The following is a 27,676-nucleotide window of genomic DNA, read 5'->3' as shown; positions in this document are numbered from 1 at the left end:
GGAGACATCTGCACACTACTGTTAGCTAAGTTTCAAAACAAACTAGATGAGAAGTCAGTGGGAAAACGCGCGTCTCCAGCCCCCGTGGAAGTCCCGGCCGGTCCCTGCGGCGCATCCCGACCTGCACCGCCTCCGCGGCGCGTCCCTCCTCCCGCGGCTCTCTGCCCGTTCACACGAGCCAGGAAGCGATCTCGCAGTTTTCTTTGGTTTCGAGTTGCTCACAGCTGGATCAGCTCCCCGAACCGGCTCGCCAGCTGTGCGCAGCTAGCGCCCGGGAAGGGAGAGGAGCAGGAGCGCCGGCGCGGCCGGGCAGGACGGGGCCCCAGCGGCACCGTGGAGATGGGCCGAAGCTGCTTTGGAAAGGCATGGCGCCTTGCTGAAAGTCAGGCCTCAGAAGGGGGGAAGACGAAATGACTTCCCAAAATCCACAGTTCCAGTACACAACGCAGCTCTACTTTGTCCTTAAAAATAAGACCTTTATGCTCAATAAATACTGCACGTGGCCTTTGGATCGGCTGCAAGACGTGTGCCTTTCCTCATCAACTCCAAAGACGCCAAAGGAAAAGCAGAATGAGATTAAGGCAGCTTGTTTGTATAATCTCTGCATAAACAGAAAACATCTAATTATAGCAGATGATAGCCAATTTCTTGCCAATATGTGCAATATCCTAACTAAGCACTTTTCCCACAAAATTATTTCACCCAATTTTGGAGGGGAGAGGGGAGGGAGGGGGGAAGGGCTACCTCCTTTCCGATCCTTACACTTCTCATTTTTCTAACAGTATTAGTCTGCATTAACAGCCAAATCATACACACACACACACACTCACAACACTGCCAGTGACCTACTAGAAAGTTGCTATAGCAACGACTGCTTTCAGAAATACATGTTGTGCATTTTAAGTGCCATCATAGTGTAACTCATCTGTCAATTAATAACCCAGGTTCACAGTAACACATCAGATGCACCAAAAAAAATTAAAAATAAACATTACGCCTTTATGCCTAAAATGAAATATCTGGATATCCATTACAGGTTTAGACTCATTACTAATAAAGAAAAGTGACTGCATATTTAGCACCGAGATGTAAATCTTGCATATCTACTTAGATGAACAAAATTCATGAAGTATGAAAAAACTTCTCCATGGTTTTTAAGGGGGAAGTCACTGATAGGTATCATTAAGTTTCCTGAGTCACTTGTGAAATCAGCTATAGGACCACAAAGAAACGTCATTTGTTTTACGCTTCTGTTATTTGTTTTGGGTAAAATCCCTGTCATAAGAAAAATATGACATTTTATTTTAAAATATTTTGAGTAAACCAAAAATTGAGTATAGTTTCAACCTCACTAGACTTCATGAAATCGCTGGGTGAAGTCTATTTAAATCAGCCATCAGACTAAGTGAATAATACTGTATCTTTCTCCGGACCTAAACACTGACCAATTTTTGCTTGTTGTCTCTTAGTTTATTTGGTGATAACTATTACATACAAAGCCTAACAACAGTAAAGGAATACATCTAAAATAATAAGAAGTTATTCTTGGAAAGAAAACTTTAGGAAAGCTCAACTATCGCAATCCTAAAACTTGACGGCATTGCAGAGGTAGCAATAGTATCTCAGGGAGTATCGTTTCCTCTCAAAACCCTGCCTCATGCTAGCCAGGCACTTTCATGAAAGTCCATGTATTAAGTTTTTGCCTTATTATCTCAACTATGGCGTAACTTCTGTTCATGGTCGAGCCTTTCTGACCTTTTGAAAGGTAAGGGCATATTCAAGTGGAGAATATTCCTTCTCTATAAAATGTAAATGCTAACCAGAGTTTTACAGAGACGCTGGATGATCAAGCGCCGTGTCCACCAGCGATACAGAAACTGCAGCGGTTTCTAGACGCCAACGTTGCCTCGGAAAGTGATTAACTTTCCTTTCTCACATCCTCTAAATCTAGTTTGAATCATTTTCTCATACCACCAAAACAAAACAAAACCCCCCACTGTCCCATTACATTTTCTGCTTCAGGACATGCACCAAGTGCTCACAGTACTCAGCCTCTGACAACAGCAGAGCACGAATGCTAGCTGAAAACCGTCTGGGAGACAGCTACGGGCATCAGAAGCCCCATGGAGGTGCCCAAGCTCGCGCCCCACGTCAGCGGGCAGCTCGGGCGAGGCGAGCTCTGCGAGCGCGACGGGCTGGCTACGGGCACGCAGCAGCTCTCCCGACAGCAGCTTCCCACGCACCCCGGGGGAACGGCAATGACCAGCGAACACCAGAATCAGCACCAGTCCCTAAAGCTTGGATAAAAAGGACCAACTTCGAAAGTTTCATCCTATTGATATATATAAAGAATCTAGTCGTGAACTTGGGAAGAATTCAAGCATGTTGTTTCTATTACCGAGGATTTGTTGCCCTCCCCTCCTTCTTTTTAATTCTTCTTCTTACGGCATCCCACACTTATATCAATACCTGGGATCACAAAAACCACAGGCAAACGCTCAGGCCCGCCTCCAGCCAGGGCACTGCCTCCGACGTGCTCGCGCAGCCCTGGCACCCGGGGCAGCCCCGGCACCCAGGGCAGCCCCACCACTCACCTGCAGGCACCCGGTCGGGAGCACCCAGACCCCGGCCCAGCGATCCCGGCCAGGCTCGCCGGGGCCGAGAGATAGGGAGTCACGGACAGCCCTTCCCTGCTGCCGCCCGGCAGCTAGCTCGCACGCAAGAAGATGAGCAAAGCAGGCAAGTCGAGGAGCACGAGTAACCAGAGCTTCGTTTCTAGGCATAGTTGACCTAACGTGCTGGAGAAGAGCGTGAAAAACGAGGCAGCAAAAAGCCAGTCTTCGCATCAAGGTGGGAGGAAAGGTTTTCCTGCTGCCTGTGGACAACTGGCAGAAGTCATGAGGCACAGGACTAATTAAACAACGCTGTTTAAATACAACAATCAAGTTTCCTTTAACCTGCTCAACGTGAAACCAGCAAAGGCAACTCCCACGGTTTCGCATCACCTCTTTTTCTTTTAAAATCCAAAATTTAGCTGATCACAACTTCATAAGCTAAACTTTTAAATAAGTGAGAGAGGGGTAAGGTATCTTAATCTTGAAATTCATTCAAGAACTGATGTCCTTCCATGTTTTTCTTTTAAAAAAAAAAAAAAAAACTCTAAATAGATCTATCATCATAAAAACACCACTCTGGGAGCAGGAAAGATCTGTAAAAAACAGCATCTGGACTGTGACCAAAACCAAAAGTCCAGAGTAGGGCATGAGAAAAGAGCAGACACACAGTGAGTCCCCCCAGAATAATCTCCACAGCTTCCTGATTGTTCCTATTACACACATTAGACTTTGTATCAGCATTACCCATCAACTTAATACTTATCACTGCCTAATATTTACCTTCTAAGTGTTTTCTTATTAAAAAGGTAGCTGTATTCCAGCCCAACACACCCTCCTAGAATAAACAAACCAAGTTATCTTTCACTGCTGTGCCACGTTCTGCACTAGAGCTGCTCCCATTCAGTTTCCAAACCTACCTCTTCCCTCTGGACCTTTTCCTTTATTCAGCATAAAATCCCCACTCACCTTCCTGACCTCCCCCTGTGGTCTCTAGGCATCAGCTGAAACCTACAGCCAAAAGTGGCCGAGTTGTCCTGCAGCAGTCTGACTGCCACGAGCATCCTCCACACCCATCCCTGCATCTAGGCCATGCCCGGGCTGCAGGTCTGCATCTGCTGCAGGTCTCCAAGGTGGCTAATTTTCCCCACGCTCCCACTGTGAGAACCCTATTGTTCATGTCCTGGTTTCTGTGATTCCCCCTCTTCTGGTTTCAATGCCCGTGACTCTTGGCTCCCTCGGATTCGGTCAGAAGTCCACCACCTCCCCGCCAGGCACCGGCTTCCCCCCTCCGCCCGTCTCCCACGGGGCCAAGTGAGGGTCCTCCCCTCCAGCGCTCTTCACGCTGGTCCCCCCACAATACCATCTCTGAGTGCCTGCTTCTCCACTCTGTAGCAAATACTTCATGTATTTTCCTAAGCAGGAAATACTTGCAGGCAAGACACGATATATTCACAAACTTGGAATATATTCCCCTGAAAGTTAACCCTTGCTATGATGCAGACTAGGCTGACATCAGCTAGGAAGACTGAGTTGCAATTTCTGTTCTTGTTAGCTAGTAATTTGGGGTTTGAATTTTTAAACTTCCTTGGCTTTTATCATGACCTGTCTCATCTATTACATCTTCCTCTTGCAGAGCAGGATCTACCTCCGCATACTATTGTGCAATGATAAATTAGTCTTCTATCACTGAAAACATTAAATCATGACTAGCTGTTTCCAAGAAAACGTCTTGTCAGTGGCTGTCTTATTTGCAGATCCCTAGAAATTTTCTAATTGAAGTGCAGAGTTTGGATCTAAGTCCACTGATGATAGCCTTGCTCTTCCAAGGATGCAATCTGACAACATACATAATTAATTTAAAAACCAAAAATGTAGGTCCCAGGTGCCCCTATGATCCTGTTCACTCTTCTGTTTCATGTCTAATATTCATGTAACCAAACCATGTATCTGATCAGATCACATGTTTGGCTGAAAACTCTGTGTGTGCGTGTGAGATAGCTCTGAGAGTTGAAGTCAGAAATAATGAGATCTACTGCAAGGTAGACTGAGAGAACAAGAAGTCTGGAAAATGAGGGGAAGAAAGATGGAGAAACTGGATACATCCTTCAGCAGCATCCTGCAGTTAGTCGTGAATAAGAACACTGTTTAACTGCATTCTTAGTTACATTTCATAGGACCCTCTAGAATTAGGTCAATGACTCCAAACATTTAAATCCAAGCACTTTTTTTTAAAGCCACTATTGCCTGGCTATTTGGAGGAGACATATAAAGCACTAGTGTTCAGGTAAACAGGATGTGTTTTACAGAATTACATTGTTTCATTTCTGCACAAGTCTGTCATTATAATTAAACATCTGAACTGTAACGGCTATCACTGAAAATTCACGTGCTCTTTCAGCTGTTTTTCTTCAGATGGAGGTCAAAAGGCCATGTTAAAACCAGCTCTGGTATCAGGATCCCATGAACATAATCGTTTCTTACTGAATTAATTCATTAGCACTAACACGGAAAATTGATTGTTTAAATGAATCCCTCGTGGCTTTTTCCAATAACATTTCTGTCGTATAGATCATTCTCGCACCTTCTATTTCATTCTTAAAAGCTTTTCCTTTTACTTCAGACTTAGGGTTTGGGGTTTTGTTTGCTTGTTTTTTAAACATTAAACTATATAACATGACATTTATCAGTAAACCAGCAACAATTCCCTGTTTGTCATTTGTGCTATGTAAAACTCAGTTTGCATTGAAGAGGACAGATGCCAAACTTGACCTGAAACCTCAAACAAGCTGTATTTTCCCTCCAGTAAATGGATCACTGCTCCCAGCAAATGAGCTAATTTCAAGTAGTAATTCTCAAGGCAAATAAAGTGCTTCTTAAATGAAAAGTAAAATATATTCGTCTGTGAAACTTAACACAGTTTACTATGCACGGAGTACAATAAAGCCACATTCCCTGCTGCGCTGACCAACGTGCATTCTCACGCTGCAACCCCGTGCTCCCCAAGTACAAGATGAGTACATTAATCCCTCTTCCATAGGGAACTATAGTAACGACTATTAAAAAGAGTAAACAGCGATGCTATCTGTTCACCCAGACAAGAGGAAAAGTTCATCTAACATTATTTTGCTCTCGCACATGGATTTCTCTCTATCGATACAGTAAATGGATTGTGGAGCTTTAGAACAGCCAAGTCCAGTCCTACTTTAAAAAAATGAATTTGCAAGAACACGTATCTTAAGCCATCAAATGAGATCCTAAATCTGAACAACTACATCATAGGGATTTCTGAGGAGGTACAGATTCAGCAGAAAGAACAGAGAAACGTCTTTCCTGAGAACTTGCTCTGGAAGGAAATCTGGGGAATGGTTCAATGCAGAACAAGTGAGAACATTATTTTTGCTTTCAGAAATCATAGCTTTATAAAAGTCTTTGTTGCCATCCTGATATGCTTGACTTTTCTTTTCAGTGTTTGTCCAGCCAAGACCATTGTATGCTTATCCTTTCCTTGTGTTTGTCTTTTCCAGCAGGTTCATAAGCAGCGGAAGCAATGCGGGCTGGCTCGCTATGCATTCGCGTACTCTAGTTCTGCGTGCTTCTCTAACATGTAACAACAATTTGAATCCTGCTGCTGTCTTTATTTATGGAAGAAAAAGAAAAGGCTGAGGATATTAACGGAGTAACTTCACCCAATTACCTACCTGCAGAAAAACTGCAGAAATTTGTCATTTAGACCCCCCCACACTTCAAATTTGATCAAAACTGGGCACTGTGAAAGATGTACAGTGAAAACCAATAACCTTTCTAATGCATTTACATAACACGTGGTGTCTTATCATAAACGTTTGCATCCTGCCCTACTTTAAAAATAACTAAAGACCAAAAAACAACATAAAAGCATCCCAGACTGCTCTCGTTTTGCTCCCTTCCTGCAACAGCATTCCCACCTTTCTTCCATCCTGTCTCCACCGCTGTCTCCTATTGCACATCCTATGTTCCAGCAAGGACAGGAGTGACTGAAACAGCCAGTTGCAAAGTCCTGTTGCCTTAGAAAACCAAACTAAAAATCATGAAATGCTCAAATTCTTGTTTTTCCATCCAAACAGTATATTTGCCAAAAAATCTTTAGGCCCCTTTGCTACCTTAAGAGCATTTGGAATACATATGGATGATTAAATGTGTAGGCCGGAATTATTTTAGAACCGTATTTTGAGGGATTCGTTTGCTCTGCTTCTGAACTGCTGGACGTTCCTCACTTCACAGGCCCGTTTCAGAAATCTCCCACAATTCAAGAGCATGCTAAAAGAAACTATTTCAAATATCCCAGAGTTACAATAGCGCAGGATTCAACATTTATCATTTTACCCTTCTGGGCTATTTGCATTTTTTATTTTTTATTGCTTTCCAGCAGGGTGAGGGAGAGCTCAAAAGTTAGGGAGAGGATCTCCTACAACCAACTGTTCCCTCTTGACAAGCCTTTTTTGCTGGTAAGAGTACTATTTTGTAACCTCAAGAAAGGTTACGCTATGTAATTAGCTCAGAGGTTATGAAACAGAGCATGCAACACTTCAAAAGGTTTAAAACCAAAGAACATTTAATTTTAAGCTGAGTTGATATAAATTCAAAATACATCTGATCAAGTTGAAAGACCTACAGGAATCATAGTTAATAATGTAACCTCTGAACTTTATTGTGGATATTCTTTTTCCAAGTGCAGTTTCCTAGATAATATCTAACCCCACAAAACTACACTCCCTGAAGACGAAACAGTCAGGAAGCCACAGTAAAATTCTACGTGACAGAACAGTGTATGAACACATTGCCATGTGAAGGAGTGCCTTCTAATGAAGGCATAACGATGAATTACCGTCTGGCAAACGTAGCTTTTCCTCCCAAAGAGTTTAACCCAGCTTGGTGTACTTGCCAGTATTTGTGAGGCCACTTCTTTTGCAAGTGCCCAGACTCTCCACAAGAAAAGCATAGCTCAGCCTTCTAGGTTTCCAGAGAGTCTCACTCTTCAGACAGATGTCGAGAACATCGGACAGCTGTGTATGCAAAAACCACCTAAGTCTGTTATACTCAATCTACACTAATACAATTATGTTTTGACTTTTTAAGTGATTTTCCAAGCTGATCTTCTCTAACCAGGACATTTAGAATTATTCAGAGTTTCATTTAAACACCACAATGATAAGTGGCTTTGAAGGAATCTTAAAATAATCTAGGAGGAGAGGAAGTTATTAATGGTTTCTTTGGTAATATAAAAAGCACTGGTATGAACAGATAACGCCAATTAACGCAGACAGCTTAAATGACTATAAGGATTTAGGATAAGAGGCAACGTCCTGATCTGCTACAACTTGTTTTTGTCTCCTGAATGACCTAACAGCATCAACGCTTCCAGAGAAGCTCCCGTTTTTTTAAATAACTTCTACATCTTAATATTCACATTCTATCTAAACCTGAGTCTATCCTGAGAAACTATGAAGTACTCAATTGGTCCTGCTAAGAGAAACACTAAAGAGCACACATTAATGTAAGTGCTAAAAAAAGGAGTGCTTCTAGGAGCTGACGTAGCACTGGCACTATTTTACAGAGGATTTATGAGTAGTCAAGGTAACCTCCATTCATGTGTGCAGCTCTATTTAACAAGAAAAGGATGCTTTCTCTATAATCTGAGAGAAAGATCAAGAAATCGATCGCTTTATTTTTCAGAAGAACTTCTCGAAGATGCAGTGGGCATAAACTTAAGAGTGACTGAAAATAAAGCATTTTCAGTATTACTCATTTAATGACACTCAAGACATTAATTCCCTTGCTTTGAGGTTCAACAAGGGTGAATGACATGCTCAGACTCCATTCAGGGAATGCATTTTACATAACAGTGAGCTAGAACAGCTCGGTTTCATACAGAACTTCAAGTATTTGTCATTCTTGGAAAAAGGTGGTCATTAGCAGTCAATGATGCTGATGCAACGATTACTCATCAGTAAACACAGCTCATAGCGGGGGGCCTTTGGATGTTGCTCTTCCTCCAACTCGGGCTGCTCAGCTTCAACAACATCCAAGACTGAAAGACCCGTTTGGGAATGAGCAGGTTCCATACAAATATGTTCTTGTGGTACTAGGTACTGCCAAAAAGCTTACCGAAAAAAAACTAGCTGCCACTCCAGTTATTATCTACAACTAAAAAGGCTATGGAAACAACCAGCAGTACCTTTTAGTCCTCTCCTCTCACCAGTCAATATGCTATGCAAAATTTTCCATCTTTATCTTCCAAAATATAGTACCTTCCCCCACCTCATTTCTCAACCACTTCGCCAGGTCGGCATGCCTAAGAAGTCTGTCAATCAGACTTTGTTAGGTGAATGCCAGCAAATGTCTTGAGAGCTCTCTTTCTTTACCAATAGGCACTCTCTCACTTGAGCACAAACTGTATGGGCATGGCATGGGAGAAGTTTAGTTGAAATTGCGGGCTTCAGGAGTCTCTGTATTACCCTACAGTCCAGCTGGAGCTCAGCAAACAGGTAACTGCGCAAAATTCCAAGCAGTATCAATTCCTGATAAAGTTCTTGGTTAAACAGCTATTGCAATCTACCTCAGCCTTAACCTTCACAGTTGCAAAAAAGCTCTACTGCAGTAACCCAAAATACAAATGGTAGAAGAAAGCGTGATAGAAAAAGCACCCATATTCTAGCAGAAAGGGGTACTTCCTGGTAAGAAATAAAGGAGAAATCCCGATTATTATTAATCCCACTTGCTGTCACACAAAAGACGGAAATAATTACTTTACTGCACAGAATGAGAGAGGATAGATGGCTCAAAAACACAGGTATGCAAACACTTCTGGAGAAATATCTTTCCAGGTGGCAAGATATAACTCAATATTCACAATAACCCATTACAGGTTCTGGTGGGCTTTTGAAGAAATCGGTGAAATAGAGAATTTCTTGGCAAACAACCTGCTTCCATTTCTTGGTAGCTTCTTGGCTACTGTTGGAGCTTATCAAAGGTTTGCAAGTACATCAAAATGGGACTTAGTCTGGACCTTCTCTACAGCTACAACCACCAAAAGGGTCACCTGGAGCCACCTTCTATAACATGGAGCTTCTCCCCATTTCCTTCAGAGATCTGCAGTTATCTAAGTAGTAGTAGCCTGACAGCTATAGTGAAAATAGCTTGAGAACAGGGTGCCAAAATCTTTCACCAACTCAGTGAGGAAGCTGCTTGATTAGGCAAAAAAAAGTGTAGTCTTTATTTCAGCCATGATCTCAGAAGCATGAAAATGAAAAAATCTTCAAAATTAGAGAGCAAACAAAAAATTCACAATGTAGTTTCTAATCCCCCATCAACTGAAGTATGTAATTAGAAAAACATGCCATGGACTATCTTTTCCAATTTGATCTAGGGCATGGGAATACCCCCAACTCATACATATGAGAAGAGAACAGTCTAGTATATTAAGTTTCATAGTTATTTAACTAAATTCAATAGAGAGACAATATAAAGAATTTCAAAGCAGATTTTTCTCCAACACTTTCCCTCCGACTGCAGCAGAATTCTTTGTTCAACTTTAATGAATTTCATTCATTAAAGTAATGCTCTTAATTACTGCTCTGAGCTTTTATAAATTTTCAACATTCCACTTTTATTGCAGTCATTTTCATACCCTTAATGAGCTCAGATTTTTAATGTTTAAATATTCTAAATTGCTGAATACTCCCCTAGCATGCCAGAGTTTTCTAATACTAAGACAGCGTTTTAGCGTTACAGATGTGAGCTCACCGCGCTGAATGGGAAAAACTGTCACCTCCCTCCTTCATTATACAGCTCATGTGCTATGCGGTCCAGACTGCCAGGGGCTCTTCTCATCATTAATTACGTATTTCAAGCCCAATACTGCTCCAATCAATTCCAAGTGTGTGACCAGGAGGACAGATAAGAGCAATCTCACCTTTTATTCTTTAACCCAGCAGGGTCGGTTCTATTGTTATTACTGTATTCTTCCTTTATCTGTCATGCCTTGCCTTCTAAATAATGTTTTCTCAGGAAGGGTATGCTTCCTTGAAGCACATTTGTAAAATTTCTAGCAGAACAATGCATCAGTGTAACCTCCAGATACTTCCAGCATGGAAAATGTGTGCCAGAATTGGCAACTGGCCTTCTCCTACCTGGCTGAAAGGGACAAAACAAACACGTGTCCTTTGAAACACTGTACAGCTCTAGAGCAATTTTCATCACCCATTTTCAGATTTCCTTATCAAAAATGTTCATAAATCTGGCCTTAAGGCTGCTACAGACAGAAAATAGAACAAAATACCTTTCCATTGCAACTCCTTTAAGTTTATTGCTCTTTTCTAGGAACACTGGAAACTGCTTCTGCTTTTCCTATGGAAAGCACCTGTCTTACCTGCAGTGTAAAACCTGGACTTCACTGTATGCTTAAAGCAGGTTTTCAGTGTTTTAAAATATGTATGTTGAAAATAGCATAATATTCAAAAATATAAAAGCTCCTGAATATAGAATTCTCAGAGAATGTACAATTAACTGCTCAATTAATAAATTTAGCCAAGAGACACCCTCTCTGCTAGGTTTTACTGCTTTTGAACTTTTTATGCCTGTTCTTCCTCTTCATGTATTTTCAGTTAAAAAAAAAAGTGTGAAGTTGATTTATGTCTAAAACTTCATATTTTAGCAGGTACCATTCAGAAACAGAATTGTTAAGACGACTTAACCTTGCAGACAGGAGCATGGTGAGCAGAGCTGGCACAATCTGCAACTGCAATACAATGTCAGTTTTCTTCAGCGGTGTAACTAAAAATTTACATACCTCTGCTTTTTTTTTTTTTTTTTTTTTGTCAAGGAAATTGTTTCACTCAGCTACAGCTTCCTCACAAATTTTATGCTACAAGATGATGCCACATCTAGAACACAGCACTGATATAAAACAGATTCAGCCCTCCCCAATACCAGTTAAGGGAGAAAAATGAATGCTATCCTTAAGATCAGAAAGACAATTCCTACCCACAGCGGATGAACTTAAGGACAAATCATTTTGCCAGCTAGCTGGTGAGATCCCTGCCCCTAATGCTGAGCCATCCAGTGCTTTGCTGTCAAAGGCAAGAAATACCGATTCAGTTAATTCTCATATTTCAGCCTTCTGGCTTCTGCTTCCGACTGGCTCTTGTTCTGCTCTTACAGCTCTTCTTTTTCCTAAATTCCTTACTTTGTTTCAGATAAGAAAGAGCTAAAAGTTTGAGACGCAAACCCACAAATGTTTTGTTTGCTTTAAATCACCAAAACCAGAATCTTTCCAAGTCTGTTTATTGAGTACTCTTACATAGCCCCTGTGAAAAATCCCTGTACATGTCTGTGGAGCTCTGAAGCCTGCCCAAGAAAAGGAGAGGATTCTTGAGAAGATTCACATGTTAAAAACACAAACCAAACAGACTGCAAGAGAAAGCAGCAGCGTAATTATGCGCTATAGTCTTGAAACCAGAGGAAAAGATCCAGTAAGACTGAATGGATTTTGAAGGAAACACATAAAGCACAAGCACCTCTTACACATATAGTGCCACTCTCTCAAGGAATCAGACTAGCTGACTTTTTTTTTGCACCTCAGATATTTGAGAGCTCTTAGAAGGGAAAGTCAATAAGAGATGGACGATCTTCTTGAAGGTTCTTCCTAAGCTATGAAAAAAAGCAATATATTGGCAAGATAGGTCATACAATCACGGAGGATGCAAGCTTCCCCAGGCAGTACGTTTGAAGAATAAAATACTGATGGCCTCCCAGTTGCAATGACAGGGAAGAAACCCACATTCTCAAAGCTGGCCAGGTTAGCTAAGGAATTCTTCACTGCTGTAGTACATGCTGTTACACCTGGTAAAAATGGCCAGTTACAGGAAAAAAAGAAAAAAAACACACTCAATTAAGCCGAGAGCCACAAGAAATGTGGTTGCTGCAGAAGCATAGAATCAAACAGGCAACTACTTGCCACCCCCAGACAAACCTCAGGGTCACAATTATTATACATTAGACCACAAACTAAACTCTGACCTGCAGAGATACCAGTCTTCCAACATGCCTTTACTAACAACCACTTCCAAACACGTTGTACTGTAAAACACAGCTAACGCTGCTGGGGAACTGTAGCCTAATGAAGAGAGAACATACACAAGGGAAAGAAGGTTGTTGAATCACCATCACCCTAGATTTTCACTACTGAAAGACTTGTCCAACTGCTTACGAACTGCTAACAAATTATAGATACATTCTGTGCGTTTCCAAAAAAACCCAGAAAAAAGTCAGTGGCAAATAATGATTTGGCAACTGCAGGCAGCACTGTAAGAGCCAAGTGATAAATACACAATCCTCTATTTTACTCGGAGCACCCGTTCCCCACCGGAGGCCTGGCCTGGGACACCTCCCCGATGCCCCACGCCCCGCGCGGGAGCCAAGCTGCAAGGCGGGAGGCAGCAGGGGCCGGTCAGCCCAAAGCAGGGGCTCGGGCACGACAGGCGAGCAGCAGATCAGGCGACGGCAGGTGAGACAGAGTTCCAGAATAAGAGGAAAAAAATCCACGTCTCAAATTATCATGCGTTTAAAAATAGTATAGTACCAATTCAAATATTTGTCTAAAGTTACTCACTGAAGATTATATATTGATAGAAAACATGACTACTGTTGCTCATCTGAGGAAGCCAGAGCCCAAGCAGTTATTAAACAAACATTGCTAATTAAGTCATAACTAAAAAGATTGGTTTCAAGGCTCAAAGCATCCCTACCCGGTACCAAAGTAAACCTACAGTCTAGAAGGAACATAAACTGCAAATACAGTCAATGCTGGAAAAGTGATTGTTTCTTAGGCATATTTTAGAGGAAGATTGTAAAAATCAGGCTACACTCAATGTAAATTTATCCCTTTTTCCACTTTCCTAGTATACATTTTTTTCATTTTCTTTCCCATCTTTTTTGTTGCTTCTTTTTCTTGAAAGTTATTATCATACTTTTACCACAAGACAGCAAACTCCTTCTGCATTGTCAGAGGTAGTCATGAAGATTTGTACCATTTTATAGCAACAAAAAACTGCATTTGAAATCAAAAGATGTGGAGAAACCGATGTTCCACATATGCTTTCAACAGCTTAACACCGAACAAACAAGGCAGCCTTTCTTCACTACTCTTCATGAATATTGAAGACTCCAGCTAATCAAATGACACCAGACAACTGTATCAGACAACAACATCAAAAAGGAAAGTCCTGATTCTCCTATATGAGGAGGTGAGAAAGCCCCAGCTGCTGCTTGATCAAATAACATCAGCCAAGACACTAGCAAAAAGTTTTTAATCGCACATCTTGCTATCCTTGCTGTTTTCACCAAGGGACAAATATCAGTTTGTTTCACCAAGGACATTGGTGAAACGTTTCCCATGCTGGTTCCCAATCTTCTTTTTGCTCCGCTATTTGTGAGGAAGATGAACGTGCCTCTCTGATCACCAATCCTGAACCCAGATACGCAGCCAGATGCAGGACACCTCCAACATCAGGATCCCTTGCAAAGGCTGCCGTGAACAGAAGGATAACCACAGAGCAACGGGGCCTTGGGAAGGGCTCTTCAAAATAAATGAAGGAGAGCAATCCATTTAGCACTAGGAAATCTTCAATGCTGTAGTATGGTGCCCAATTTGGGGTTCCTAGCTTAAAGATACGAACTGTTAGGAGAAAGTCCAGAAAGCAATTATTTAGATAAGAACATGAGCAAATAAGATCTATGGGGAAAAACTGGTACAATTGGAATAAAAAGACACACAGTCTGTGTTAGAGAAGAGATCAAGGGAAAAATGATACATCAAACACATCAAAATACATACAAAATAACTGGATAGTACCAAATAACAACTGAAGTTCACTGCAAAACATGTTAGTTAAACATTAGAAAAAGCAAGCAGTAAGAACATAAAGCACTGGAACAAGCTGCTTAAGAAATGCAGTGGAATTTCCATCACTAGCAATTAAGAGATCAGACAAGCATCTGTCAGGAATATTGTAACTGATCTTCCCTCAAGACAAAAGGATTAGCTCAAGGTCTCTCTTCGCCCTTTTCTCCTCAGGATTTTTCCAGGAACAAAGAAAGGCCAGGCAGAGCCACAGAAGTAAATAAATAACCATTCTAGTCCAACTCCTTTCTACAGTAAAACGCCAGACAAAATAGAGGGATTTCAGGATACTCCAATTTTAGTGTCCCTTAGTGGCTGTAAAACATGAATTTGGATTTACAGTTATGTTGCTATGGATTCTGGCAATGCACACAAAAAAAAAAATCAGTGAAAAAATTAAAAGCAAATTAAGTATATGCACATTTTCCTATTCTCCCTAATCTCAGTTCTCTCATTAGACAAAGTTTCAGAAGTAAAAAACTTTATAGCATATATTCTCACACTAGAGCATACCCTATTCAGATGAGGAGCCACTTCTAAATGATAAATGTTTTGCAATTTTTCAAAAATAAGCTACTGCTTCTAAAGGAAAATAAGCACAGGACAAAACAACAGCTTATCTCTATTTGCAAGCCAGGTGCTAGAAGACTGCAAAGCTGACATTACATGAAACTTTTAACCAGTTCAGCGTTTTGGGTAGCATAAAACGACCACAAAGCAGTTGTCAGGCAAAAATTCTGCATGCTTAAATCCGAGTTAGTTATGCAGGAAAATCCTTATGAGATGGCAAATAAGGAAAGAAAGATTGTAAGAAAGAACACAGGTAAGGGGTAGGGCAGTCCTCATTTTTCTCATCCATCTAAAACAGGACGCTTAGAATTAAGAAGAAATGGCACCTGAGCTGCTGGTTTCCACCAGTAAAAGCACTGCTGGCCATGATACCAAAACAACAAATCAAGCCATCAAACTGCTCCCTAGAAGAGTAGTATCTCATTTGGGCAGCAGACATATCATAGCAAAATTGAGAAGTTCTATACGTGGACACTTTTTGCTCACCCTTAAATTCCCTTTGAAGCATTAACAACTCTGATCTCGGCATCACAAAATCGGCAAGTTAGCTCTTGGTGAGGTTAAGAGCAGTTTACATGGTTCCTTTACTTCACATTCCACCATGACTATCAGTTGCCCAAGCACAGAAATGCTGTTATATCCTGCTAGCTACACTAATTTCCCCAAGTTGGTGTCTTTTAAGTTGCTCTGGGACGCTTCAGCCAAAACAAATGCTCTTTCCTAAGCAAAGTTCGGAAAAACACTTGTTCGTTATTTGAGTTTTCAATAACTTGCACGCTTTGGAGGAAACATGAATATAGCGCTAAAGACACCCAGCTGGCAAGATCTGCCTTTTACCAACTTAATGACAACAGAAAGAATTTGAAGGCTAGCTTTCAGACCCCCGGAAGCTGTGCTTAAGATAGGGTCTGGTGTTCAAGGAACGACTTGTGTTTACATAGTAACAGACTGCTGTCTGTCAAACTCCTGTCCTTCTTGACAACGTTGGAAGGACGCATGTAGGTTACTCTCAGTGTGGCATGTGCAATCTGTTCCCTATGTAAAACCTGCAAAATAGTGGAATATGCTAAGTGCAGACCCACTCTGAAAAACGTTCCTCCTAGTCTCTACCAAGCTGCCATTTACTATTTTGCAGAGGCTTATAAACTGGTCAGCCTACATGGATTTTTCTGAAAGTAACAACTCACAGCGATCACATTAAAGCCAGAGAACTGTTCAACTTCCAGTCTTTACTCTAAATCACAAAAACTCAGCGGGAGGTTCCCACCAAAATCCTTGGAAAAAAAGTACTTGCCATGGCCAAAATATTTTCCTTATTTTCATGTTTAGGAATGAATTTGAATAATTTTTGTTAGAACATAAAAATCTACTACAGGAATTTCCAGTCTGGATGGTTTGTTTGTCAGAGGCATATATTACTGGAAACAAGACTTGAATAGCCACCCAACAGCACCCATCTCAACCACAGACATTCTCATCTGAGCCACCTATAACCATTTAATACCCAAAGATCCCCTTCAGGGTTAAGAAAAACCCGAACAACTCAGTTACTGACTGCCTGAACTTACGCCTAAGAAAAAACAAAAAACCAAACAAGGCTGCTCTTTGTGTCTTAAAATTTTGATCTTTGTTCCTGTAAATAAGGGAAGGCCAGTAAAGGTAAGACCATCTCTTACCTACCAATATGTTCTTCCCCTTCTTCACCGCAACCTTTTGTCCTCTCAACACGAGCCTCCAACTTCAGGGAACTCTGCCAATAACGCCGGATGCAGGAGCTCGTGGGAAGAACAGAATGGTTCTTAAACTAACCTGAGAGACACATTATTCTTCTTTTGAATCATCTCTGAAGGAGTCTGACATGCAAGGAGTAATAGCAATAACTTAAAGAGCAGAGAGATTAAAGAGGCTAGGAACTTTTTAAAAAGCACACTACTTTGAAGTCAAGTAGGGAGTAACAGAAACCTTCATTACTTTGCACGATGCTTCCTTTACTAGGGGCCACCAGCATGTGATGGGAACAACCTGGTTCTTTATTCCTGTCACCATATTTGGTCCAAAGGAGGTCACAGTACAACTGTATTATATAGGCAGCCCTAAGTCAACATTTTTGTATACTCCCATGCTCTTCAGTTATGCATTTGTCACATCATAGATCCCATGAGCTTTTCCCTGCGTCATGCTCACCTCGCCAGGAAGAGTGAGCCTGCAAATACATTCGGGATTCAAACAACATAAAAAAATGCAATCCTATTTCATAACATTTGGCAAAGGCGTTATTCACCATTTCCCAGTCTTCTACCCAAAGAGATCAGAAACAGGGAACTGCAAATCAGTATTGGTCTGTAATGCATGCTGGATGCTTTTTCTGATTACTGTCACAGTAGGTCATTTTTCTTTTGAGGTAAGCTTGGATAAAAGCATGACTTCCAAAGGAGCAACACACTGCCTCCAGAAGAGAGGCAGGCACAATAGATAAACTTTAGATATGGGCGTTATCAAAGCATGACTTTAGGTCAAGGAAGTTGTTTGAGGGAAAGTCATTACAGAGAAGAGCTGACTGCCAAGATGTTATGAGCAAGGAAGATTCGAAAGGGTTATTCTTAGCTGCTTATTTCACAATCAAATGAACTATATCAGTGACATACAGCCTGGCAATACTTCAGAATTTACTACAGAAAATACTGGTGGCATATCCCGGCATTATACTGAGAGAGACTGCAAATTCTCCAAGGAGGCTACAGCTGATATTGGTGAATGTCAACACACCCGCGAAAGGGCTGCCATTCTTCACTCGGTGAAATCCTGGCAGGGTTTTCAGAGAAACCATACTGAACGTTTTGAAAAGAATACATTTTCAAGTTTTAACAGTTTTATAACAGCGCATTTGCACAGGGAAACCAAAGTATCTAGAAAGTGATGGTAGCTACCACTGACAATCTTTTTTATTGTAAATGTGACATTTCCTTCCCTTGATTCTTACTCCTCACTAATGCCCTTGTCTTTTCCTCCTAAACTTTCTGCCTGGACACAAACACATTCTAAATCAACAAAGAGTAACAAGAAAGCAGAAAAGTAAGGCATAGCAACGGAAAGAGTTTGTTTCATCAACTTTAATGGCTATGACATTAACAAACATTTCAAGGACAAGAAATTCACAGCTCAGTCACCTCAGGCAATAAGAACTTACATATAACAAGCAGGAGTATTTTCAATCCATAATACCAGTGCTCTGCAAGTAAATGTACCAACAAAAACATAGCAAAGTAAAAATTTTCCTTTGGAAAGCAAAAGACATACAGATTTTTTTTCAGTTTCTTTTATGCAGAAATACTACAGCATGGTACTGAAACACACATTTAAGAAAAACACCAGAAGTAGGGCATTTCATTTCCATTTGTTTTCTGACAGTATAACAGATTATACCTGAAAAATTGGCTAACTTCATTTCCCGTGTCCCCCCTGGTCACTTAAAATAATGCAACGCAATAAGCAAGTCTTCAAGGTATTGTGCAGGTTGCAGAGAACGGGGACTCAATCCCTCTTTCCATTCCACTCGGGCAGTTCCACACGTTACACTTGAATTTGTTGGATATTTGAAAAGACCTGACTGCAAGCTCTCATTGCCATCCAGCCAACTCTCCTTTCTTCCACCTTAGCAAAGGTATAGCACTGCAATAAGTCAAAGTGGCCATCTCATGAAATAATACAGCAATCAACACGTCTCTTCAGGTTCTGAATACGTCCAACATCTTGCACAATAGCACACTAATTAATATTTTAATTACCTAAAACACATTAAGAAGTAAATAAAATTTCAACTCCACTTTACCATTTCTGCAGAGAAAACTTCCAAATGAAGCTTATGGAAACCATATATCAAAAGTTAAAAACTACCTCTGTGAACTGGACAAGGTAAGAGAAACACACAAATCCAAAGAAACGACGCCAATTTCTTCTGACCCACTATACTGACTCATTTTTTAGGGAGATGAGAAAGGACACATTATATTTATAGGTGAGTTTTGTTTGATTTCTGTGATTAGAACCATCAGCTAGAGCTGAAGTATAAAAAAAGCCTTGAAGAGCTGAAGAAAAACACTGGCACTATGGAACAGAAAGGAGATGAAGAAAAAGCAAGCTGTGATCTCTAACTGAAAGGGCAGAGCACCGGAAATGTCACAAATCTTTCATCGAAGGGCTTCAAAAGACTTGGCAGTTATCCTTATCATTTTAATCCTCGATCGTCACTCACACTTTCATTCTCAGAACATCATATACAGCAGAACACAAATGTCAGGGGTCTCGGAGCACAGTTTGGAAGCAGGCAGAGGAAGGCAGTCTGCTAAACTCCATCTCCATCAGTAAGGATGATCTTTACGGTAGAGACCTGCACTCTTTGTACTCTATTATTTGTTTTACAGTATCATAATTTTGTGGGAGTTTTTAAACTCAAGATCATATATATATATTTATGTGAGTGTATATATATCCTCACTATCTTATATCCTATCACAGTACTCTGTGTGCATATCCTTCTCTCTCTCCTTGTCTCAGATTCCCACTAGCAATAATTTTCTGTCCCTGAAACAATTACCACTGAACTCAGCAAAACATCATAGATCCCACAATATATACATTCCTCTAAGTTTTCAAAAATATTTATTTCTTAGAGAGACTCAATTCCTCTCCCCCAAGTAGCATCCCTATCAAAAGAAGGCTGCAGGAAAAACAAAATGACATTACTGGACACCTCAGAAGCCATGTAAGACTGAATCAAGGGAAAATAGCCTTCAAAAATTCTGCTGCTTGGAGTGTTGCTTACTCTTGAGCACAGTTTACAACTGTGTTTGCTCTCTCACTTAACACTTACTGATGCTACAGTCTAGTAAGCCCAACAAGCCAGTTAGCAGAAACTATTTTAAAAACTACATTAGTAGACAGCTAAATAAGTGACAGCTGTGGGGGTGGGGAGGAGGGGGGAAATCAGCCCCACTTTTGTAAAAGGAAACCAAGTTTCGTGAGCCTACAGGAGCTCTCTAAAAGATCTCCCTTAACCACATGCCTATTGACTCTAATTGATAAAACCTGCTTTAATTTCCAAGAGACATTTAACAAGATTCTTCACAAAAGGCTCTTAAAGAAATTAAGCTGCCATGGCAATAAAAGTTCTTGCATGGATAAGTTATATCTGGTTAAAAGACAGGAAACAAAGAGCAAGAACAAATGGTCGCTTCTGACAACAGAGTAAGGCCAGCAGTGAAGTCCCTCAGGAACACGAGCTGGAGCCCACACTGCTCAAGACATTCTCGCATCTGGAAAGAGGTGAACGCTGAAGTGACGATTTGCTGTTGACACTAAGCTATTCAGGGTGGCGGAGACAGGCCCAACCGCACCAAACTGCGGAACGAACAGAGGCGACGGGGGGACGACGGCAAGCGCTGCCAGCTGGAACTCGGTCTAGATGCAAGCGGTATTCACAGGGATCTGGAGGGATCCCAGTTCTACACCCACAGTGATGGGCTCCAAGCTGGACAACGCCGCCCAGGCTGAACTTCCACTGCTGAGTCAAACTCAATCTTCCACCTAAAGAAGGAAGGGTCTCAAAATCCAGAACCGCTTTCTCACAAAAAATTCCTGCCACTGATTTTGCCTTAGCTCTAGTGACACTTTATTTTGGTGACCTGATTCGATTCATTCACTTGGCAGAAAAATACCCCCTTGCAAGCAGAGGGGTTTTGCCAGGTAGTGAATTCAGCTGGCTCAAGGAAAGGTCAAAGCAGCAGCAGCACTAGCACAAAGAGGAGGGGAGAACCATGCAGCCGTGGAGAAAGATTCCCTCTTTCAGTTACGGCAGACTGTCCGATCAGCTCAGCCACCTTGTGCAGCTTCACTGGGAGGAACAAGTTATTGAGGGTCTAGCGAACAGATGTAAGCAAACACCAGTTGAATGCTCAGTAGTGATAAGAAAAAAGCAAATCAAAGGCTAGCAGTTATTAGCAAAAGAACAAATCTGACAATATTGCTCTGTAAATCCCTGGTATATATCCCACCATGCACAGCTCTGTGGCTCCCAAACTCTAAAAAGTGACAGACTAGAACTGGAAAAGAGACAAAGAAGGGGGAAAAGGTCAGTCACAGATACAGAATGGCTTCCTATAAGACACATCTACGTAAGACCAGGACTCTCCAGTCTGTGAGGGGGAGGTGGGGGGAGAGAAAAGAAAATTGAGGGAACTTATGCCATTGCCCTATAAAATCAGGAGTGGTAAGCAGAAGATGGGGGCCACTGTTCAATCGCTCTTCCAATATAAAATGCACATAATATTAAGTGAAGCCAACAGGTGACAAGTCAGAAAAAAAAAAAATCAAAGAATCTGCTCTTCACTATATATGTAGTTAAGTTGAAATTTTCCACATGAAGTCCTCAGTGATAGAAGGTTACAGAGGATAAAATTAAGTCAGAAAGGTATCAAAGAACGTCGGACACAAAGAAAGTACTCTGAATTCTCCAAGCTAGGGGTGGCCAGAGGCAAGGGATGTGTGCGCACTATGCATTTTCCTTACACTTCTCTAAGTATCCATTATTGACTACTGCTGGAGACCTCTCTGGGCTGACCTAGTGTGGACGTTTTTATGTTCTTACTTAAAAAGTCATTACAGCTTTGCAACATAACAGATTGTCAACAAATAAACTGACGTTTTGCTTTGCATATTTCTCTCATGCTATAATAGAAACCACCAACAGAAAGATGAGAGTGATGCCTGCCAAATCATTTCACAGAACGGGATCAACAATAGTATGGTGCAACTTGAACCAACCTATTCAACATGAAAGCTGAAAGTCTCTTGGCAGCCAAATTAGCTACTGCTAAATGAAAAGAAAGGCAAAAGGAATGTACTGGCACATTTACCAGCCCTTTAAGATGGAATTCATTGCCCATTTGCAAATGAAGTTTTATTTTCCACTTATAAACAATGACTTATTGGCATCTTCATGGAGTTCTATGGGATTCTAGACCTAAAAAGGAGACAGAAACCCTCATGTGGGTGAGGGCAAACAGATTCTTTGCTTATTATTTGATTTTTCTATTTCAAAAATGCCACGTGCTATTCTCTAGTATAAAAAAAATTATCCAAAATGAATTTTCATTTATTATTTTGTTGAAAAATGTTTGACATTTAGAAACATTTCTGAAACACAAGTCTGTCCCTATGTAACTCTACAGAGAAATATTTTTTTTTTTTCCTATGAGCTGCACAATCTGTCAATACTGACCATTTTCACTCGGCTAACCTGCCAATGTAAGTCTGCAGTGTGGACAGTTAAGAATATAGATTCATTCAATTTATTTACAGAATAAATAGCACTTATTCTGGTGAACTGCACAGCAAGGAACACAGTCGGCAGGACGTGGCCTCATGCTGCTTTCTAGTAAAACATTACTTTTGGTAACCACCAGGAACAACCTGTCTCTCAGTTGAGGGAGGACCAGCTTAAGAATTCAACTCTTGCTCTTAATTCTGTAAGAAATGACTATTAACTGAGTGACTGGAATATAGAATACACTTCCACATTAAACCCTTGAGTCTAATATTGCTGGCAACTGTGGCCGAAATGCCTGTGCCACCAAATGATGCTGTACAGCCTTTCAGCATGTTTTAAGACTGAGAATACAGATTCATCCTGGGCAGTATTAATACCATAAGAATGGAATGAGTGTTTGGCATATATATATATAGTTTGTGGGTAGCAGGTAATCTTCATTTTTGGATACATAAAGAGTTCCACATCTCCAAGCTGGGAGACCTGAATGCTCAAAGGAGGAGAAAAAAAGGTATTCCTATCATTTCAACATGGCATTACCCATATTTATAAACGAACATTATCTTCCAAAATAAAGATGGCTTTGAGATTGCCTAATATGAAAGCAGAGTTGAAAATTTATCCATTTTATTTTGAATCCATGGGTTCAAAATAGGATACATGCCCTACAGCTTGCTGGGCTTAGTAATGACAGCCTGATGAATCTATTGTCCGAGGCATCCTGTTTTGTCAAGCATACTCTTATTACTGAAAGGCATTTTCCTAAATACTCAAATGCCTGCAGAGACACAAATGATAAAATCTTGTTTTGGGAAAATTATCAAAATCTTGTTTTGGGAAAATTATCAAAATCTTGTTTTGGGAAAATTATCAAAATCTTGTTTTGGGAAAATTATCAAAATCTTGTTTTGGGAAAATTATCAAAATCTTGTTTTGGGAAAATTATCAAAAACAGAAGTATAGTTCCCTTTAACATTACTGAAAGGACCTAAGTTACTGGGTATTCTCTTGAAACTCATATTAGCAAATATCTTTTGGAGAAGATAATGATACACTCAAATTGGCAGCCGGTGAAGCCTTCATCTACATTCAGAAATTCAGTAGGACTCATCAGAAATTAGCAAGTAGCTACAATAACAAAGCCAATGCAGAAGACTAAGAGGAGAAGGTTCCCTTGAAACATCTTTTCTTCAGTTCTTTCAGCCAGCTAAGGATGGTGCCTACTTTAAAAAAAATCAGTAGGGGACTTCCTAACATAACATCTGTTTTTGGAAGCATATTTCAGACTGAAAAGTTGCACTATAGTCACAATAATTTTCTCTCAACCCATATTTTCTAGAGCAACAAAGAAATATGTCTTTATACTCTGATCACATATTCGACACCTGAACCAAGTAAAATCCATTTAGAAATGCAAAACATTGCAAAGAGCAAAGCATATTTCTAGATGTCCTGAATAGAAACAATGAAATAATTATCTGCTGGTGATGTTCTGATACCAGAAGAAGAGCTAGCTATAAAAAAAACATGTAAGCTTTGTCAGATCTTTCTCTTCCTTCCAAGAAAGAAAAATCAACTCTACTCTTTTCTATTTTTAGCCAACAGAGATAACACAGCGGCACCACAAGCAAAGGGAAGATGGCAGTTTGGAATGGGAGTGTTTGAGTTCCACATGACAAGTCTGGGTGACCACAAGTAAAACCCCAAAACTTTAAAAAAACATCTTACAGATTCTGGATGACATTTCAAATCCTAAAGCCAGTATGCCAAATTTGGGTAAGATGGATCCTTAACTCAGTGCGCAAGTACAGCATCAACTTTTGGTTTTGGCTCCAGGAATCGGAAGTCAGAGCCTTACAAGAACACTCAGGCACTTCGAGGTGCAGAATGGGGAGAGACAAACCTTTCGGGCCAACCACCTCTTCAACAGCATTGCATCAAAACTTACTCTTTAACATCTCTGAACAATTTAAGCGGATGAGAAGGCAAGTTTGTTTCTTTCAGCATGTCTTGTGTTATCTGAAGCACCAGCATTTCCAAATTTTCAGCAGGGGTTCTGAGTCTTCTATAAATTTCATTAACGAACCATTTGCAAATGTTACAATAAAGACACATTCTTATCCCAATAATAGGACTTTTCTCAGTAAGGAGTCATGATTAAACATTTCTCTCCCACAGCATCCTTACACTTCTACAGGCTCACCCATCTACTAAAACAATTGTTAAAATGCCAACGTTTGGCCATCTTATATCAGGGCGAGTCTCCGTAACAAAGGGAAAAAGCAAGAAGAGAGAGTATCCAAGTCACCAGTGCAAACTTGAGGTACATATTCTTCTTTAGGAAAGGATTCTCTGACATCAAAAACATTTGCCCTTTGAGTTCCCAAACATCCTGAGTAACTCAGTTTGTCAAAACATCCAAATATTATAACCTTTTCAGCTATCAAAGGATGCACCAGAGTTTCAGCAGACGTCACATAAGAATTTGTACAATACAAAGGGCAGACTATAGATGGAGATGGCTTATCTCCTGAGAAGCCTGGAGTCATAACCCTCGTCTCAGGATCTCAGTTGTCCTCGCAATTTCTGTGCATAGCACACCCTGCATGGAATTTTGGCCACAAACGCTGTCTCTCATAGTGCATTTATCAACGTCAGCATGTTTCTAAAATGTCAGGAAGCACCGGAGACCACGAGCTTTCAAGTGCCATGTGCTCTGGTCCTTAAACACAGAGGTTCTCGAAGATGCGCTCTGAACTTCCACAGCTGGTACTAGCTGTTCGGTCAGCTTCAGAAAAGTACCACTTACTACCCCCTCCAACGGCTATAAACCCATCAGCATGTCCATTTGCGGTAGTAACTAAGGATTTCAAGTGAGATGCTGGCGTGGAGCAGCCAGAAGAGAGAACCCCTTATTAGACTAACTGCAATACTTGAGTTAGCCTCCCCAACAACCTGCTCACCAGGAAATCACGCTGCATCACCACCCTGCGGCATTGGTTGGCTTGCCATTTCGCGACTCTTCGCACCAGCAAAGTGCACCCTCACAGGCCATCCACCAAGAACTCACACCAGAAGGATGACAGGGAAAGAAAGGATAAACCTGCCTTTTGCTCCACAAAAGCAAGAACATCTACTCATAGTCAGGATAGCTATGGATAAACAACGTATAGCCTTCTGCTCTAGTGATTTCTTCAGATTGCTTGACGGATTATACTGCAGAAGCATTCGCTGAATGACCTTGCTATCTACAGATGAACCAAAAACCTCAGTAGAGAAGGCAAAAAGGCTCTAGATCCAAAAGACCTGAAATAATCCTTCTCGCATGCTACCCTATCACAAACAAACAGTGTAATAACATGGGAAAGCTAAGCAAGTCAAGACACACGGGAATCCAAACACTAATGTCATCCAACATACCAAACGCATGACAATTTAAGAACACTTGTGTTGGCGCTGTGATCTGGAGAAGGATTTTTTGCCCTCAGTAGCTTAGTAAATGCTATTACTAAATTAACTCTACAGAACAAGAAGTACCATTAAATTCACCTGTAGAACACAACTGAAATCATGAATACTTGTAAAGCGGCTCAATTCATTGTAATTAAATTCACACTCTCTTACCAGAAACTGAGTTCTTTAAGGAGAAGTGCCTGCCAACACCAGTTTGCTCTATCGATACCACTGCTGTCTTTCCCCCAAGTCACACCTTGTCCCAACTACTGCTCTGCCCCAGAGCGCACAGAAAGCAAAGAGCAGCTGCCCAGTGCTTCCCAGCGCAGGCCAGTCACCAGGTCACCAGCACCCATCGCAGAAGTCTCTCTCGCGCTCTCTCTGCCACGCAAAGCCCTTATTTTCTTGGCTGTCCAACACCTTCAGGCCTCGGCCTGGTGTTTCCGCCTCCGCCTAGTCTAGTCCCCGTGGCCCTGGCCATGGGGCACTGGCTACGCCGCGCTCTTCTCCCCAGGAGCCACGGCTCCCAGCTCTGGTACCACCGGACGGTCTGCCTAACTCGCGGCCACCGCCGGTTCATCGCGCCGCCTCCCCAACCCCCTCACCCCGAAGGTCAGGGCAACACGGCGTCGCCTCCCGCTCACCGGCCCCAGAGCCCCCCGGCCCCGCGCGGCCTCCCCCCGCGCCCCCGCACTAACGAGTCGCCCACGAGCAACAGGAGCGGCGGGGCGGCCCCAGAGCCCGGCGCGGGTCCCAGCCCCGCCGCTGGACGCCGGCCAGGGGGCCCGGCCTCGCCGTGCCGGGGCGGCCCCGCGGCCCGGGCCCAGGCGGCGGGCGGGCCCAGCCGGGCCGGGCCGGGCCGAGCAGCACCGCGCCGGGCCCAGGCGGGCCGGGCCGCCCGGCGGCGCGCAGCGGCTCCCGCAACTTTCCCCCCGCCGCCGCCGCCGCCGCCGCCGCCGCCGTGCCCCGCGCGGCGGAAGCGCCACCCCCGCTCCGCCCGAGCATCCCCGCCGCCGCCCGGGCCGCGGAGCCGCCCCGCCGCCGCCGCCCCCGCCGGGCCGGGCCGGGCCGCGCAGCGGGAGCGCCGCCGCCGCCGCCGCCCGGAGCGGGGCGCAGGCCCGGCCGCGGGGGAGGCCGCCGAGCCCGGCCCGGCGCCCCCGGCAGCCCCGGCGGGGACAATGAGATGGCGGCGAAGAGCGCCGCGCCCGGGGGACCCGTTGCTCCGGCAGGAGCCGCCCCGCCCCGCGCCGCCTCCTCTTCCCTCCCCTCCCCTTCTCCTCTCTCCTCGCACGGGCAGCGCCCGCTCCCGGCCCGGCCGCCGCGGAGACCGAGCGAGCGAGCGAGCGGCCCCGGCCCGCTGCCCCCGCCCCTCGCGCCTCCATCTTGGATCGGCGCCTCAGCGCCGTCCCTCCCCCGCGCCCCGCTCACCTCGGGCCGCGCCGCGCCGCGCCGGGCGGCACCCCGGGAGCCTGCGGAGCGGCTGGCGCGCGGGGTCCGGGCGGGTGCGGGCCGGGGCCGGGGCGGCGGCGCTGGCGGGGGCCGCGCTCACCGGAGCCGCAATCCTAAACCGCCATCTGGCGGCATTTCCGACCCGCCAATGGCGCAGCCGCCGCCGCGCGCCGGACCCCCAGCGCCCCCTGGCGCCCGCGCGCCGCCACCGCGCTGCCGCCGCCGCCGCCGCCGCCGCCGCGGGGAGGGGGGAGCGCGCGGGGGGCGGGGGGGCACGGCGGGCCGCGGCGGCCCCGCCCGGCGCGCGCCGCGCAGCACGCGGGCGCC

General features: G+C 43.1%; 1 protein-coding gene across 3 annotated transcripts in view; it reads right to left on the bottom strand.

Annotated features, from left to right (window-relative positions):
• The window catches only part of STAG1 (STAG1 cohesin complex component), a 197,425-nt gene extending 169,875 nt beyond the window's left edge, over positions 1–27,550 (bottom strand). The window contains exon 1 of one of the 3 annotated variants that reach the window (XM_064517032.1): positions 27,329–27,550. The gene's annotated coding sequence lies outside the window, so the exon portion shown is untranslated. Of the gene's footprint in view, positions 1–25,410; positions 26,452–27,328 lie in introns of those variants that run through there. The other 2 variants (XM_064517029.1, XM_026100554.2) reach the window with 2 other exon arrangements.
• Positions 27,551–27,676: the final 126 nt, after the last annotated feature.

The sequence above is a fragment of the Dromaius novaehollandiae genome, chromosome 9, assembly GCF_036370855.1.
Source record: "Dromaius novaehollandiae isolate bDroNov1 chromosome 9, bDroNov1.hap1, whole genome shotgun sequence".
NCBI lineage: Eukaryota > Metazoa > Chordata > Aves > Casuariiformes > Dromaiidae > Dromaius > Dromaius novaehollandiae.
This window is presented reverse-complemented; position numbering and strand designations above follow the sequence as displayed.